This window comes from Pavona decussata, unplaced genomic scaffold (assembly GCF_977016875.1).
Source record: "Pavona decussata unplaced genomic scaffold, jaPavDecu1.1 SCAFFOLD_416, whole genome shotgun sequence".
NCBI lineage: Eukaryota > Metazoa > Cnidaria > Anthozoa > Scleractinia > Agariciidae > Pavona > Pavona decussata.
This window is the reverse complement of record NW_028145778.1, coordinates 1574679-1587289: the sequence shown is the minus strand read 5'-3', so window position 1 is coordinate 1587289 and position 12611 is coordinate 1574679. Positions and strand designations below refer to the sequence as shown.

General features: G+C 43.9%; 1 long non-coding RNA gene across 1 annotated transcript; it reads left to right on the top strand.

Annotated features, from left to right (window-relative positions):
* The first annotated feature begins 895 nt into the window (after positions 1-895).
* Positions 896-2424, top strand: LOC146451005 (uncharacterized). The gene is made up of 3 exons (XR_014860199.1): positions 896-1123; positions 1587-1653; positions 2160-2424. It is a non-coding gene; the product is annotated as an uncharacterized LOC146451005 (long non-coding RNA).
* The last annotated feature ends 10187 nt before the right edge of the window (positions 2425-12611 follow it).

Genomic DNA, 12611 nt, shown 5'->3' with positions numbered 1-12611 from the left:
TACGCGTGAGAGACAAAATTGGAGATAAATGCTTAGTCATGAGATTAAAGTTTGCTGTCATAAAGGAATTTTGGTTTTAAAATGAGATTTTGAATTAAAAAATTGGAAGCAAAGATGTGTGTTTTTCAGCTTTCTCCGATGCCGTGAATATTTTTCATCGCTGACAATCGTACCATTTAACAATTTTTAATATCGATCACGCGATTGGATTTATGCAAGTGCAAAGGCTACATTTTCAAAGTCGATCACGCCATTTAACATGTTGCTACATGTACAGGTTGTTAAACGGATTAGAGCTAGGGGTTCAATTCCGTTCATCAGCTGCATTTTCAACGTCGATCACGCATTTCAGCCTTCGAAAACTGCGGCTAACATACTCAACTAACATCGCATCTTACAAACACCAACTGACTGCCTCAGAATATCTAGTGTTGTTGAATGGTTTAATCAGGGATTGAACATTGCCACTGTGAATTATATATATCGCGTCTCACAGTACTGTAAAGAGTTCATCAGTGTGAAAATAACTCGTTCAGAGTTTTAGACTTTTCAAAAACACATTAATAATTCATAAGCCCATTGACCTATCAAATGGTCGATAAAACATCATGTGCAGTGGTTTTAAAACCTGATAAAACCTCCTCCTTATTAATGTACGGTGTTTCATGTTTTTCTCGTATGCTAATTTCCAACGTTCACAAAAGCATCATTGTTATGAACTCTCTTGACACACGCTTTTCTAGGAAAGTTTTGAGGCCGTTCAAAACACTCCCAGCACGTGTTTTATCTGGTCTAAAACCACTCGCCTGCGTCTCGTGGTTTTAAATCCCGATAAAATACTGCTGCTCTTGTTTTAAACATTACCTAAACTGCCCCCACTCCAGGCTTCAATGATTGCCTCATGTGACAAACTTCTCATAATCACGATGAAGCTGGATTGAATTGGATTGGTTAACTTTATTTCACGGGGTTTATTTGTGATCACTTTCTTTGCTGTAAAAGTTATAACTTCGAAAGAACGAGCATCGATTTTTCTGGGCCTGCTTCAAAGTAATATTCAGCTTTAAAAAAACCAGGACAGACGTTTCAACGCATATCTTCGAGAATGTTCACAACTGACAAGGTACATATAACAATTTGTGTTTTCAAAAGAGTTTCTAATTAAAGGGTCACTGTCACGGTCATTTTGCTGTATTTTGATCAAAACTGCTCAAGACTTTTTTTCTAAAATGAAATTGCTCTTAGAGTGCCAAGAAGAAAATATTAACGGATTTCAACGGAGAAGGACAAACTATGATCAGGTTTTTAGCGACTTCTCTATAATACACAAGATAAACTTGGAAAAATTGGCCAATTTTTTTAAGTTGCAATCCATTTCCATCCTAGCCACGAGTAGCCAAACATAATTATTACTCGTTTCATTGCTTAAAAAGTAGGTTTGTTATTAACAAAACTGAACCATTATTTATCCGATTCCATCGATTACAAATACGTTTTTTGGCTGTTCAAAGTGACACAAAAAATAGGTGACACTGCCCCTTTAAGTTCTCCTAATGTTCAATGCTATTCGATATGTGTTGCCGCAGATTGTGCTCCGGGATGAAAACTCGCTGCAAACGGTGGAGGAGCATTCAAAAACAACCGAATTCAAAGGTAAATAAAATAGTTATCAGAAGAAGAGACGAAAAACTGCGTACTTTACTTTTAATTTCAAGGCTCAGTCATTTCCAAGCCGCATGACCAATCCCACGGGCATTCTTTGGATGTTTGTCATAATGGGGGTATTTCCCTTTTGAAGTCTACAAGTACCCCAATTACCCCAGGTGAGGGTTGGTGGGGGGGTGGGGGGAGGGGCATCTCATTAATAATTGACTGAGCCGATAAGAGGATACACGAGTTTCATTTGGGCGCTCAGTAACGATATCAAATCGGTATCGCATGTTTTTTGTGGATGACAAGGGCAACATTTTCCCAAGAAGAAGGATGAATGTTAAGCATCGAAAAACTAATCCATTAGTTTAACTAATCCATTTACCGTTAAGTATAATATTCGTTTTATTTTCTTGAGTGGTTCAGTTATCTGACTGATGACTTATCAAAATGGTGGCGAAATCACTCGTCTCATTCACTTTCCCTGTACATGTTTTTGTTCTCATCAGATGCGCTGCCAAAGTCATCCAAAGTGCCAGCAATGTTGCCTGTTGCATTTTTGATGTTGGAAAGTATCGAAGAAGTTCCATATCCATATAACAACCTCGCTTGTTTTGGTTGTTTGTGTTGAACCACAATTTGAAACTTATAAATTTTGGCTGCCGTAGAAGAATTGGTTGATAGTCAATTAACACAAGTTTTATTTAAAAAATCCCAGGCATGTAATCAGATCTCTTCAATAATTGATGAAATAAAGAACTAAAAAAAATGAAATTATTACTGTATTTGTGTGATTTGTATGGGGGATCTGAGCTATATATGTGCTGATGTTATGGATATTACAAAATGTGTAAGGGTTATTGGCCTTGAACGAGGGGATATGTGATATATTCCCAGGGCGTAGCCCTGGGGCACGCCACGAGGGGAATATATCACATATTTCCGAGGGACAGGTCAATAACATGCTTATCTTTTCGGTTGGTGAGGATTCCTAATAGAGACAAGGACCTTAAATAATTAAATGCTTATTTTATACCAGGTGGAAGTCAAATACATAACTTTTTTTAACGGCAGTAGTAGGCAGTGAGATTTCGGCCGTAAAGATGTTTTTCTCAACTTTTTTCTGAACTTTGGATTATTCACACAACAATTTGTATAAACAATTGCTTTTGTTTGCTGGTATGCGTGGTAAACATGTTTGTCACTCTTGCATAATCACTGCATTCAGTACACTACACGTGGTTGAGCGGCTGCTGTTAAATTTTGGAAATAGTGTGCAGTCGGCTATCGTTCCGTGTGGAAACAATGATGAGCGATTGTTAAGATGAAGTCTTTTTAATCGAAAACTTCTTACACTGTCTTTGCTGAACGGATAAGTGGTCGTATTCCGGCAAATGTAAAGAAAGCTACCAGTGGGACAGTACGAGTATGGAATGAGTGGTCGCCGATGAAAGAACCTCCCTTCCAACTAGTAGTCGACAAGAAGATGAGTTTGAGTTTGTTGTTGCGCCTGTTATTGAAGCACTAGTAGTAGTAGTAGTAGTAGTAGTAGTAATAGTAGTAGTAGTAGTAGTAGTAGAAGTAGTAGTAGTAGTAGTAGTAGTAGCAGTAGTAGTAGTAGTAGTAGTAGTAGTAGTAGTAGTAGTAGTAGTAGTAGTAGTAGTAGTAGTAGTAGGGGTAAAAGTTATGTTGTTCATTTTTTCTTTAATAATAAACGATTAAGAACTTGTTGAAATGTTTGAAATTACTAAATAAGGGGAATAAGTCGAGCGATATATGGCGAGGGGGGGGGGGGAACCCCTCGTTATAATTCCCTCGTCCGTTGTTATCAGCTATTGTTTTCAGCCCCGCCCTCCCCTTTTACAACCAAAGCCGCACCCAGATTTTCAGACAGTTAATAATTGACAGGGGCTATTGAATATATTCAACCGAAAAAACAAAGGAAAGCGAGCCAACTGAAAAATAAGCAAAGAAATGCGCACAAGCTTTGATCGGTCGAATAGAGTTCATATATTCGTATTTGCATACAGTCCCGCTTGATTGTGGGAAATTCACGGGCTCATTAAGAACTGGTTTAACATACACTGCAAGCCCGTAAACTGGTTTTTGTCTGGGTAGGATCGTTTTCTTTTCAGCTTTTTAATTTTTTTAGCTTCTTCAATGATGTACACTGATTACCGTATTTATTCGATTAACGGCTGGGTGCTTATTCTATTTTGGTCCCATAAGGGTGGGCGCTTATTCTCGCCAGGGTGGTGGGCGCTTATTATTTTCCCAACATTTTCAGTAAGCGAGAACATTTTAAGAGAACAACAAAACAAGGGATAACAAGTTTATTTCGCTTCAACAAGACAAAAACTCAGTGCAAAAGCTAACACCAACAGGCCGAAAACAATATAAAAGGGATATTGACTACCGTCTTTTAAAACCAATTTTGCAACACACGTGACGTTCCTCTTACATCACGCTGGGGTAGTACAGAGATGACTCAAATCCTACACACTTTACAACACAACAAATAGACAACATTGCTAGAATTACAATTAGTTTTAGTTTTAGTTGACTCGAAACTGTCCCCTATGGTAAGATGCTCACAGACCTGACATCGTCTACCTCCACATTTAACAGTTCCCGGTGGTTTGCACCCTTGAGAACGTAAAGGTTTAAGTTTCGCGTGTACAAGATGTCTCCTAGACTTTTGGGTCTCCCGTGACAATAAAAAGTTTGACATTTTGACACATTTTGGAAAAAATAGGCGGCATGAGGTGTTTAAGAAAACGATTACAGGCTCTTCTTCTTTATCTGTTTTTCTCTCCTTCAGTCGCCCTCGTTTTCGTCCCCTCGCCCTGTCCTTCGCGCTTCTCTCTAGGAACATTGAACAGGCTAGCAGTGCGCGCTCTAGAAATCGCATGCGACAGTATTAAGCAAAAGTTGTACCGTCTAAATCGGCCTTAACTTGCCCTTAATATCTCCGAGAAATATGTAACGTTGACAGAAACAAAACAATTCCAGAAAAAAAGATAAATAAAAATAAGACATCTGAAACTGGTAACTATAATTTTACAAATTCGTTTTACTGGCCAAAAGTATCCAGGCTTTGTACACGTCTCTTGAAATCAGAAAAAGTACTGTTCCTTAACTTTTCAGGAAGAGCATTCCATTGCTTGGCGGAAAACACATGAAAAGGAGCATAGCCCATAGGTAGTAGTTCTACACTTGCTAAGGGACAATACGTTTCTACTACGCAAATCTTAGCTTGTACAGCTTGAATTGAAGTAAACATATTTCACATATAGGTGGGATACTGACTGAAAAATAAGCCCTTGTAAAATAATACAAAAATAATTGCAATGTGCTTATTATACAGCAAAGTCATTTCAACCTTGCTAAGCAATTCAAGGTCCTGTATTCAAAAGTGTAATTATTAACCCTTTCACCGCTAAAGGCGACTAATCTCGCCGTTTTAGAGGCTACCACTTTCAAGATTGGCCACGTTCTCAAATCCAGCAATCTGGTTATTATGGTCTACTAATAGCGTCAATTAGTAAGTGTTTTAGGCTTTAAGAGCCAATAAACTGAGTTTATCCTCCGTTTGCCGTTCCATATCAACATTTTTTTTCAAGCAAAACCAAAAATGCCCGTTTTCTGCGGCATCGAGGAAAGCTGAAAAACACACATCTTTGCTTCCAATTTTTTAATTCAAAATCTCATTTTAAAACCAAAATTTCTTCATGACAGCAAACTTTAATCTCATGACTAAGCATTTATCTCCAATTTTGCCTCTCACTCGTACAGCTGTTTGAACATCACTGAGCCATTTGATTCGAGCCACTGTCCAGAGTCATGCGCACTGTAAAAGATATTATCTTACCTCGAGATATCGTCTTTTACTCAACACACCGTGCTCGCCGGACGTGTTCCTTCGCGCTCTGCAAATTACCGCCATTAGCATGAGTCAGACTCCTCAAGCACCAGGAGCGAGCGTCGCCACCATTTTGGCCGCAAACCCTACACCCCCTCCTGGGTCAGCCACCACCACCACAACGCCTGCAGCGTCGACAACTGCAACAGTGTCGGCCTAACAAACTGATCAAGGAGCCGCGGGCCCTTCAGCTCCGTCGGTGAGCCATTCAAAAGCCTCTTATCAGGTTAGCCTGTCTTTACTTACAGCACGCACAGTAGTTAGTGGTTTTGCAACTATAATGGCCTTTCGGTCCATTCTGATATGTTTTTGCGCCCCGAATTACCAGGGCAGGTCTTTTTACTGTGCCACCCTTTCTCTGTGGGATACCCTTTGGGTGTTAATTCAGTCAGCTAACTGTGTGGTTTCGTTTCTCGCCTTACTATGTCCCATTGCACAGTTTTCTCTTGGTTACACCCATTATCTCATTGTGCCGCGTTCGGTTTTTAGTTGTGTGCAGCAATGCCTTTGCTGCTCTAGCTTATTTTCTTATCAGTACGTGCTTATCATAGCTGGATATCATTGTGCCGCGTTCGGGTTTTAGTTGCGTGCAGCCATGCCTTGCTGCTCTAGCTTAGTTTCTTATCAGTACGCGATTATCATGCCTGGATATCTATACCCCAGTCCATATGGTTTACTAAGCATCTTACCGACAAGTTCGTGTCTTGTTTTTTCTATGTCGACCGGCATCATCTAATTTGCCATTCCCAGTCTTTTGGCCTCTGCAGTTTAGTAGGGTTGTACACAAATTCATGTTATCATTTTCTGAGAGCTGTCAATTTGGGTTTTGTTGTGCGACCATCACAGAAAACTGTCGTGTGATGTATTGTGCCACCAACACAGAAAACTGGCGTGTGACGTATTGTGCGACCAACACAGAAAACTGGCGTGTTATAAAACGTGCATGTGATACAGTTAGTATCGTGTGACTAAGATAGACCACCGCGTGTGGTAACGTGTCATGATTGTGTCCCCTATCGTGCGACCAACACAAAACTGGCTTGGATCGCTGCACAGTTTAATTCAGTGCTCAAAATGTAGCTACCACACAGAGAGCCGCCATGCATCGTGCTATAAAGGTTACACTAATGTGCGACCGAGAGAGCGGAAGTCTGGTTTGCACCTACCCCACTGACAGGGACATTGCCGAGGCGGACTTATTGAAACCGTTTGTTTTTTCGCAAGCTATTTTGGCGGGTATGCCCTTGCTTACCTGGAAAAATTGAGTACATCAATTCGTGAAGCGTGATATCGCTAGATTTAAGAGCACCTCCGATAGGAAGGAATTTCCTGTTAGCGTGTTCCGTGTTATAAAGTAATGTCTTACACATCTGTTTGATTTGTTATCTGTTTTCTTATTTCCTGTCATTCCGTTTACACTCAGGAACTTGTCGGCCTGGTAAAAGAGCTGAAAGGGGAGATAAGTTCTCTGAAAGGGACCGACCACACAAGGAGGTTCAGCCGTATGCGTGACGAACTTAAAGTCTATTGTCACGCCATCGATTTCAACGAAACAGTTGCCCTGAACAAACTACGGGCCACTTTAGACGAGGCACGCTTGTCAAAGGCGGACGACACAGCACAACTGTCAGCTCTATGGGACAGACTCGCCTTTGCTAAACAAGCTGGTCGCCAGGTCGACCTACGTGCCACCATCTTTGCCTGTTTGGCATCTGAAGCTGAGCGAGAGGCCGACAAACTTGTCCGTCGATACGAACAGCGATCCACCTCCAGGCAACCAGTGCAGTTTCGTGGGGAACGCTATCGAAGCTCCCAAGGTTTCAGACGCGACCTGACTGACCGCCGCAGGGGTGCATCTAGCGACAAATGTTTTGCTTGTGGCGAAGCTGGCCACTTCGCCCGTGATTGCCGTAAACGGCGCGAGCAACCACCCCCCAAAAAGCCGCGCACAGATTGAATAATAAAGCTTGGTTATGTATTCAGTTAATTACCTGTGTACTTCTCTCTACGTTGTCCTAGTTTCCATGACACACGCTGTCTTACATTATCTTTCGTCTGTTCAAGTTCAGTTGACCGATTCATCCGGGCTTAGATCGACTGTCTGGTAATCAAACCTTCAGCTGCTTGTATTCAAGTGGCGGGATGAGTCGGTCCTCCCTTTCCTAGGAGCTTTTTGTCACGCGTCCTTTGTCCTTTTTCTTTAGAACCCGGCCATCCCCAAATGGGAACTGGATTGCGATTTTCGTCCCTTAGAGGCTGAACGACGTTTTCAGCAGTGCGAACTACGCTTTACGAAATGGCCCTTTGGGAAGGGAGGACCGAGCTACTCATCCGCCGAGCCATCGATTGATGCGGTAGTAAGCGGCGCCATAAATGCCTCCGCTGCAGATGTCTGGGTACGGGACCCTGAAGTGTTTATGGCGGGGGAACCCCATCGTCACCTTGCCATTTGGGATCGGTTAACCCAGGATCATCCCCAGGGGGACTTGATCCTTGGATAGTTAAAAAATGGAATCTCATATAAACAGTTCATCATCCCCTTCAAAGGGAATTATCGTCAAGAACAATTCAATTCAATCCCCCCCAATAAGTACTATTCGAACAATAAAAAGTGCAAATTTTATCGCGATATAATCTCGAGAGAGATTGAACAAAAGATAGCCATGGGGGCTATAAAAGTGTGGGGCAGAGTAGGAGAGAGCCCTCCGCCAGCTGTTGTCATGCCTCTCAGTATTGAGCCTTCCAAGCCTCGTTTAGTTCATAATCAACAGTATCTTAATTGTTTTATGCGTCATTGCCCTTTCTCCCTGGACCAAGTGGTTAATTTACCACGCTATTTGTCTCGTGACTCTTATCACACCAAACTAGACGATAAATCGGGTTTTGACCATTTTCTCCTATCCCCGGATAGCTTGCCCTACATGGGTGCCGAGTGGGGAGGCTGGTGGCTCGTGTGGCGAACGCTTCCCCAGGGATGGAAAGAAAGTCCCTATATTTACCAAACATTGGGTCAGGTGGCAACGCATGCGTTGAGAAATTATGGCATCCCATGCTCTCAGTACATGGACGATCGTCACCTTGGCGAGTTATGGGGGTCAGTGTGTAGGCGAGCTTCAAGTTTCGAGGCAGCGAACTGTGCCTTCTTCGTGGCTGCAACCCTTTTAACCCAGCTAGGATACTTCAGTTGCACATCTCCAAATGTGTTCATATCCCTACGCAGCGGTTAATATTCCTGGGGCACCTGGTTGACACTATACGTCAAACTTTCTCTATTCCAGAGGATAAAAAGGAGAAGTTCATCGCTCTGCGGGAAGAAATCTTGTCCCTTGAGCGGGTCACTCTAAACATGTTGCAACGTTTTCAGGGTAAATGCATATTTCTTACCCTCATGGTTCCCGCAGCACAGCTGTATACTCGGGTGGTCGCCCGGGCGATTTCACGTTGTCAAAGGCTAGGGGTGCCGATAAAACTCGAGGGAGATTTACGCGCAGAAATTCTTCACTGGCGTTTCCTAGACTTGACCGGATGTGTCCCTTGGCGCGCCGAAGAACACAAAGTTGTAAAACTCCTAGGGTCCCACGCCTCACAATCTCGCTGGGGTGCAACTTTATCTCTTCCTGGAGGGGTAGAGACTACTGGCGACTATTTCAGTGAAGATCTAGGACACAAAGATATTGCTGTTAAAGAAGCCTTCGCCTTGCTCAGTGCCCTTCAAACCTTTTCCTCGCACTTAGAGAACGCACGGGTGGACATGTTGGTTGACAATAAAGTACTCTATCATGCATGGCTGCGAGAGGGTTGTAGAAATCAAGGCGTAAACTCCGTTCTAAAGCAAATCTTTGAGACCACCCTCCGCCTTAACATAGCTCTTCACGTAGAGTGGGTACCGAGTGCCTTAAACCCCGCAGATCAACCCTCAAGGGAGTGGTCAGACGCTGACGTCATGCTGGCTCCAAATTTCTGGGAACGCGTGGAAGCTCTCGCTGGCCCCCACTCTATTGACCTCATGGCCCTGGACTCTAACAGTCAGTGTCTTCGCCACTACACCCCTCACCCCACCGCTTTGTCCACCGGGGTAAATTTCTTTGCACACAACCCACGCCTTGATGAGCTGGGAAGGGAGGAAAACGGTTACTTATTCCCTCCTATATATCTTATTGGCTCTGCAATTCAACACCTGTTATCCTCAAAGGCGAAGGCAACCATTCTCGTCCCAGGTATCATTCCCAGACCATATTGGTGGCCCGTACTCTGTCGGTGCGCGAACGAGCGGCACTTACTAGGCAAAAAGGGGAACCACGAGGTTCTGCTCTGGCCATCTAAGCAACACGGGTTTCATCAACCACGCCAACTCCCGTTGCCATGGGATTTATGGCTTTTTCTTATAAGAGGAGATAACCAATAACCAATTTGGCCTTTCTTTCCTTCAGCCTGAACTCCAGACATACATGCTCTGGAAACCTGTTATCCAAACGGAATGTTCTCGCTGCTTTGCGCCAAACGACCTACATTACCTCTTCTGTCAACAATGTGGCACACCACGACAGCCAGATACCCCTCCCAACAAGGACAACCAGATGTCTGTTATTGACCAGTGTCCCCTTGCGGCACGCTGGGAGACCTTAGAACACAACCTTGCATCCTCTAAGTATAGACGGAAGCGCAGTGCCCTGGAGATTGAATTTACCTCTTTCCTTGGGAGGTCATCTCCGCCAAAATCCCTCAACAGCGTGTCTCCAAGAGACATTATATATTTTTTTGATTTGGAAGGACAAGGATTCAAAGACTAAAGTTCACCGGGAGAGTTGCCCCTTTCAAGGGAGGGCCTCAAAAACCACGTCTTCCTGCAGCTGCCCTCGTCGTCTTGCTTTTAAAACGGTTGACTCCTACATAGGTCAGTTGCGAGCCATCCTACGTGATCATCTGGAGACCACCGACACCACCATTTCAGTTACCATCACGCCTAACCCCGCAGCACACCCCGCGGTGAAACGCTACCTCAAAGCGGTGACGGAAGAACAGTTACGTGCGCGAGCCATCCCGAAACAAGCAGAACCGCTCTTTATTGGTGACTTAGTAGCCCTTTGCAAAGTGATCAACGGAAAACTGCATACAGCCAGTACTGACCCTATCCACCTCTACATTCTTGCAAGAGACTCAGCCTATTTCAAGCTACATTTCTTTTCTGGTGACCGCCCTTCAGATCTCGCCAACATCAAGGCAGCCGAAATTTTACGATTCCCCAACGACAAGGGAATACTGTTAATCATATTTTCGGGAAAACTGTCCGGTCCGGCGATTCCAGCGTTTTTGCCGTAGTGAGGCATCCAAACCCCACCATTTGCCCTGTTAAGGCGTTGGACGACTAAATTTCTATATGTACGGCGATTAAGGTCTCTGTTCATAGCGGCCCTCTGTTCCGTGCCACGCGTGGCAACGCCGTTCTCATCGACCCTTTTTCCACGGATGCTGCTGAAGCCCGTTTAAAGAGCTACCTACAAGCAGCGGGTCTCTCCAACAAGACCCTCTATAGTTTTCGCTGCGGGGGGGCCATTACCATGGCTGTTACGGGGTGTGCCTTGGACGACATCGTAGAGCATGTGGGATGGAAATCTCACCGCATGGCTAAATATTACCTGCAGCTTCACAAGTCGCTCCAAACCGACTCAGTTGCGGCACGGATCTCCCTGGCTACCCCAGACACATCCTCACGTTATGACGAGCTCAATCAGCTTCACGGTTTTGAACCTGCCTTCCCCCCTCATCTGTCCAGCGCGGCCTCTCCGCCACTACGCAAGTCACCCAGAAAGCGGAACATTTAGCATGTAATCTGAGTAACCTCATTAAACACGATTGTTACATCTACTCCCACCTCCTGGGTATTTCCCGGGATCTTCGAGGGTTGGGAATGGGATTGGGTTTGGCATAGGACCTAGTTAGGAGGGAGTGCGAATCCAGTAGTACCTGCTTACGGGTTTTCGCCCTATCTTTTACTGTAAGCATGGGTTGGGATATAGTACTGTCCCGAGTCATGCGCACTGTAAAAGATATTATCTTACCTCGAGATATCGTCTTTTACTCAACTCATTGGTAGCAGCCGAAGGTGTACTTGAGCTTTCGAAGCTTCGCTGGGCTATGGGGCATAACCTGGGCTTACGAACCCCACCCGCCCATCCCTATGTCCCGACCCTTGTCTCACTCACCTTTTGCCCTTCTACGGGTTTTCGCCCTATCTTTTACTGTAAGCATGGGTTGGGATATAGTACTTTTCAAAGCCCGTGATTTCCCCTTTGCCGTCCGAGTTGCATTCTGGGTAATTTCGATACAACGACGAAATGGAAGTCCCGCCATCTAAATTCTGTAGTTATTTTTATGAGTGTCAAGCCACGCGGTCCTACTGGCAAAATATCGCACACATCGTTTTCTACATTGAGTGAGTGTTGTGAGTTGCAAGTCAAATCTCGCCCAAATTGTCTTGGTAGGTCCAAGAATCCAGCCACAGAACGGCCAGAGAGACAACTTCACTCGTGAGCCACCATGACTCGATAGAACACTTTTGGCGTCACAGTCCTTATGAAATCATCTCTTACCTCTGGATTCTTTCAGAGGATTGCCTCTACTCTCTATTCCAGCTTTATGATGCCAGCCTGGGAGCTTCTGCCAAGGAAAATGGCCCGAAAGTACACTTATAAACCGACTACTTACCGATTAGAATGAGTTTGTAACAACAACGGTTCAAATAGGTGACGTCACAAAAAAACTTGAGTCCTCGTTATTGCAGAGCAGCGAACATTTCAAATGAGATCTTCATATAGGACAAATAAATCCGTTTTGGTCATCTACATCGAGATAATTGTCCAGAGAGTCCAAGAAATTTGGCAGTGAAAGAGTTAAGGCAACCAAAGTTTTTCACATGTATCTAGTTTCATTCGGCAAGGAATAAGCAAATAACAAAGTTTAGACAAAATCAAAAATATATGTATCATTACATTCACCTGTTCCATTCATGAGTTGGCGCACAACTAGCGCTTTGATTACA